We start from the raw sequence: 6,228 nt of genomic DNA on the forward strand, positions 1-6,228 counted from the left end.
ACTCAGGAGGTGCAGTCCCTACAAAATGGGGGCAGAGATGGTGACCCTCATCAGGGTGCACGTGGGTTTGTAGTTAAAGTTTCTGTTTTTTTCAGTCCACTGTTTCATAGTTTTAGGGGACTGTACGAGAAGATCCCACCTCCAGACAGCAGAGATTGAAAGTGGGATCACATTCTGGACAAATCCATGGCAAATACCTTGAATTACAGGATATAAACTAAATTCTACTAACATCCAGGACTCGAAAGGAGAACAACACAATAAATGCCTACTCATTTACAAAGGAACAAAAATCAGTCTGGGTTACCAAAAGATAAGGAAATACATACAGAATCTTGAGTAAATTCTCCTGAATCATCTGAGAATTTTATGCCAAGAGAAGCTGTATGAAAATAAAAAGTGAAATTTATTAAAAAGTAAGAATTCAGAAAATATAGCACCTATGAATGCCACTTGAAACAATTTTATTAAAGCTGTATTATGTTGCAAATGTCAACACTTATCCTTGGAAGAGATATTATATAAAGTGAAATGTAATTTAATCATAATCTGATTATATAACTCCATCTTATAGTAACTAAACCTGGAAAATTTGGAAAAGGGGGGGAGAATGAACAGAATTTTTAAAATACATTGTTTCATCCTGTACTTTCGATACCAAGACTAGTATATATTCAAAGTTTATTCAAACACTAGGAGACTTTTAAAACAGCATATATTCCTTTCAAAACATGAAAAAAGTAGAAAAAAAAGAGAAAGTGCATGCCACAGAGAAACAAGAGTCATAAAATAAATGCATTAGTCACTGTGTCAACAAATATATTCCTACCAAAAAATTAAGATTTGAAAATAAGATTTTTAAAACTATAATCAACTGCTTATTTAAAAAACACATCGCAGACAAGATGAGAAAATGAACCCTAGTAGCAAGGAGTCTGGTTTCTAACAACAGAAAACAAAGCAGCAACAATAATTTCACACAGAGATTCATAGGAAAAGGACAAAGTGGAACTTAAAGGGATATTTCATACTGGCAAAAGTATCAAAATATATAAGGCAAGTTGTTGGACCCACACTGCAAGTTTGCTGCTGCAATATTTGCCTACAAACCCAAGAAAATCGACTAAAAACAGAACTAATGAGAGATTCGGCAAAGTAAATCCAAATCACATTAGTTTATAAAAATTGACACTTTTTATGCCAGCAATATCCAGGAAAATATAATAGAAATAAGATCCCATTCACAAAACCAACTAAAATATAAAAACTACCTTGAATTAAATGTTAAAACAGAACTAGAAAACTTTACTGGAATTTTTTTTTAAAAATTGACTAGAATAAGCAGTCATAAATCAAAATACCTAAGGTTTGGTTTTGAAATTATACAAAATGATTTAAATTTAATTTGAAATAATAAGAAAGGAAGGCTAATCAAAATATTTGGGGGCAAAAAGTCTTGAAGATTATCATTATCACTAAGATTGCATCTCGAGGAAATACTCAGATACTGGGACCAGCAATTATGTAAAAAGGCTCTTGTTCATAATGGAATTATTTAAAGTAGGAAATAGTTGTAAATAATCTAAATGTGTAAGAATAGGGGTATAGTTAAATTATTCTGTATGCTGGGAAACTACCATAACCCTAAAAGACAAAACAAAATCACCAAGTATATTTAAAGACATGAGAAAATGCTTACAGGACAAGAGCCAAAGGGAGGCCCAAGGTGGTGGAGGAGGGGGTGGAAAGAAAGAAACTATATAATCAGTGCAGTACCAAATTTGCAAATCCATCATATTTTTGAAGTGAATATCTGATATTGTTAACCACGGATATCTTTGGATGATGTTAACACGTGACTTCTGTTTTCTTCCTCCTCCTCCCTCATTTCTCTTCCTCCTTTGTTTTCTAGAAAGAGAAAGCATTACACTTCAAATCAGAAAAAGATACCGTTAAGAAAATGACAATCTGCTGGGTATGGCTGTTAGATGGTTGCTGGTGCCCGTGACGCCGGGTCTTATCTCCAGAACTGTGAGGCTCGGAGGGGGAAGCCTGAACAGGCGAGGGAGAGGGGGCATAAACGCTGGACCGGGTTGCCGGAGAGAGAGGTGACAGCATGGGGACAAACGGACGCAGTCGCATTGACTCGTGAATCTTTGTTTTCAGCCGCTTGCTGGAAAACAAGTGGCAGAGGTGTCCAGAAAATAAACGAAGCTTTGCAACAGCAAGGCTAGGAGAGGAACCCAGAGCCCTTCAAAGAGCTGCCGCGCAAGGGCCAGCACCGCAGACCCGGGGGGCGGTGGGGGGGGACCCTGGGCTGGAGCATCCCTGCAGAACCCGCCCAGAGAACGGACGGGGTCTAGATCCGCAGGTGGGGTCCACGGTGCTCAGCGAGCAACGTCTAATGTGGAAACATCTGTCCAAAAAGCGGCTCCAGACACCTCTTTAAGGCATCCGGGTCTTGAGGAAATTTCCTAAGCAGGGACGCTACTATTGGTTCCTGCTATAGGCATGATGTCATCATCAGCCAATCTGAAGTCAGCTGCTCCTCCCCTGCTAAGGCGTTGATGAGGAATTAATTAACTCCTCCGAAGCCGTGGGGGCCAACAAAAGCAGTGCCTCATTTTTTTTGGCTTCTCTTTGCCAGAGGAGTGAGGAGGTGGAGATGGAAACAAACTGAATAAGAGCAGATAGTGCCAGATTTTGTAGATATAGATATAATTATTTAAGGTATAAAAGTAATACATGTGCATTCAGAAATTTATTAAAACACACACACACACACACACACACACACACACACACAGTGGAATTCCACCACCTAGAGTTAATATTAAACATCTCGATGCAGTTTCTTCCTACATTTTTAAACTCAAAAGTGTGAGATTTTTACAGAAATTAACTCACTCTACTTTTTGTATCATTTTTTTATTCACTTACTGTGAATATTTAACCTTCAAATGCATAATATTTAATGGCTGCAAAACTTTTCCATTAAATGGACTTCCATAAGGGCATCATTTTTCAGTATATAAATTACTGCTATCATTTTTACTAGTTGTCAGGAGTTGTATTGTATGGATATATCGTAATTTATTTTAAAAATGCACTGGCCATGACTGAAAATAATGCTGAACGAAACACTTCTGTATATACATTGTATACTTTGTATATACATTGTCTAATTAATTCCTTAGGATAAATTTCTGGAAGTGAAATTCCTGTGTCAAAGGTTAAAACACATGTTTCCAGAATGCTCTCCAGAAATGTTTCCAACAGCCTGTAAGAGTATTGGGTTCTCTACATCCTAAACAAACATGGGTTTTTCAGTCTTTTACATCATTGATAATCTGGTACAAAATGGTAGCTCATGAATCTTTTTTTAAATTCATTTTCTTCATTACTTGTGATGTTGACTGTGTTTTCATACATTCAATGGTCTCATATTTCTTTTCTAAGTTCTTTGTCTTCTTTGTCCATTTTTTTTATCAAGGTGTTTGTCTTTTTCTAATCTATTTGCAAGACCTTTAACTGGACAGTATTTTCTTGACTCTTTTTTCATAGGTATGTACGTAGGTCTATGGTTTTCTTTGAATGTGCTATTTTTGTCAAGCTTTTGTTTCAGTGTTCAGTTACATTTGTAGTGCAATTGGACAGCTTTCCTGTTTTTCTCCTGTGCCATAGAATAGTTTATATAGTATATTCCTGGAAAGTTTAAAGAACCAGAGTCATTGTTGGAGGTAATTCTTTGACCACTTTTAAAATATCTTACATAATTATTAGTCAATTCAATTCAGTTAGTCTTTTCTTTTCTTTATTAAGTTTCAAATTTTTAATTATTTTAGTTCAAATAATTAAAGTTCTAATTAAAACTTTATTAAAATCTCTTCATAAAAAATTTAAAAATTAATAATATTCACTTGGGTGCAAATGCAAAATTCAAAAGGAAGACATTACAAGTTAAATTTCTCTCTTCTCTGCTCCCAACCACCTACTTTCTCTCCCCACGAGCACCCACTATTACTGGTTTAATATGGATCTTTCCAGAGATATGCTAGAAACAAGCATATTCTTTTTTTTCCTTAAACCACAGCATAGTCACAGAGTATAAATGTCTTTATCTTGCTTTTTAAAAACATAATATACTTTGAATATTATATCTTATATAATATACAGTGACTCCCTTTTTTTAAGAGCTGTGTATTTTCTCATTGTATGAAACTTAGAGTTTACTTAGCCACATCATTTTTTAGAGTAATTAAGATTATCTCTAATGTTTACTATTACAAATAATGCTGCACTAACTCTCCTTACACATAACTATCAAATCTGTGAGCTGTTTTCCTTTTATTAAGCAAGGTTAACTCATTTGTAATAATTAACGTGACAGATAAGCTTAATTTACTCATGTCATCAAATTATGAATTCTGTTTTTATTTTCTGAATTTTTACTATTTCACTGCATCTGTATTTGTGTGATGTATTTTTTTTTTTTGATAATTTGGAAGGGTTTTATTTTGGGTCTAGTGGTCATCTCTACAGTCTTTCCCAGTTCAGAGAACCAGGGTGGGATGCACAGAAGGGAACCAGAGCCCTGGTTAGTCACAGCCAGGAGTTTGGCTTCTGCACTGATCCCGTGCGGCTGCCCCACCAGGCACAAGCTGGGGCTGGTGTGGCCACTCACCTCTCTCTCAGGTGGCGCGCTGCTCTCTGCTTGTGCGAAGGTACCTGGGACCAGAGTTATGAGCGACTTTAATCCTCTAATTTTGTAAATCCATGTTTTAAAAATGGCTACAATGAACATGTATTACTTTCAAAATTAGAAAACAAAATTCTAAGCCTTATAATAAAAATGAGCAAAGCAGCAGGCTGGCCGTACAATGATGTAAAATGAGGACCACAGTAAGGCCCCCACCTGTATTCAAGTTCTCCACATTCACACAGCAGCATCTGAAGTCTCACCTACGCTTCCCATAATTTAAGAATTTCACTCTTTCCGCGGGTTCCCTTTTAGAAATGCTAGATTGACATTCAGCTCTCGTGTTAGCTGTACTTAATCATTGTCTCCTGTGCTTTGGTAAACAAGGGGTGAGAATGGCTGTTTGCTGAGTCAGCCCTCCCCCTCCCCCCCCACCCCCAGAGGAGATGACATGTACGCTGGGACTTAAAAGACAAGTGGGGGCTAGCCAAACAAAGAGGTGATGGGTGGTCACCTCAGCCATGAAGAAGGATGCTGTATTCAAAGGTGACTGGTGTGGCATCTTTGGTGAACCAACTGTGTTTAGTTGCAGCTCAAAAAGGGTACAGTGTGTAGGGTGGGTCTGTGTGTGTGTGGCGGGGTAGAGGACAGAAGGGGAGAGCGCTGTCCATGGGAGACATGTGGAGACACAGAGAGATTTGGACTTTTCATGTAGGTGCTGGGGAGCCATTGAGGGTTTTAAAGGAGGGTCAAGGTATGATCAGGAGCAGGTTTCCCCTCTGTCTCTTTCCTCTGCTCCCCAGCCCAGTGAGGTTATTCTCTCTACGAGGAAAGGATGACAATAATGATCTGACTTCCATACTCATGATGCTCAGTACTTAGAGAACTGCAGCCACTCATGGTCCTTGGAGGACCTGTCCTGCAGTATCCCTGGGGAGCCCAGGGCATCCCTGGAGTCTCAGAGCCTCAGTAGCTAGGGTGATGTCATGCTCACTGTGACCTGAATCCTCCTTCCCTCAGGGACAGCATTCACTCTGCCTGTTGCTAGTAAACCTCTCCCCAGGCAGAGAGCATGCCTGCAGACTGAGGGAGGCCAGAGATGGTGAGCTGAGATTCAGGCAGAGATAAATGCCCAGTGATGGCTTGTGATGTTTTCTGAACATTAAACATGGAGCTGGCAGTGGCTTCCGCTCTTTCCATTTCTACATCAGCTGTGTTAGGGAAATGGTGAAGTGACGCTATGGAAATAAATCCTTCTGTGCAAGACCTCCAAGATGAGTCCCACTCCTTTCTGTCCCATTGGGCTCCCGCTCTACTCCATTATAGCCTTCTTCAGAGTCCATGAAGACAGACCTTGAGTTACAGTGGACTGGGTTCCAAAAGCTCATCTGGGAGATAATTGTTCTGAACTTGAAACACATAGCCCATAAAGTGGTCAAAGTTTGCTTTGGTTCCCTTGGAATCAATCTATCTCCTGCCTCCGTCCCCAGAAGTTTCATTCTTCATTTCCTTCTTCCTGAGCTGTTTCT

The sequence above is a fragment of the Vicugna pacos genome, chromosome 31 (genome assembly GCF_048564905.1).
Source record: "Vicugna pacos chromosome 31, VicPac4, whole genome shotgun sequence".
Taxonomy (NCBI): Eukaryota; Metazoa; Chordata; class Mammalia; order Artiodactyla; family Camelidae; genus Vicugna; species Vicugna pacos.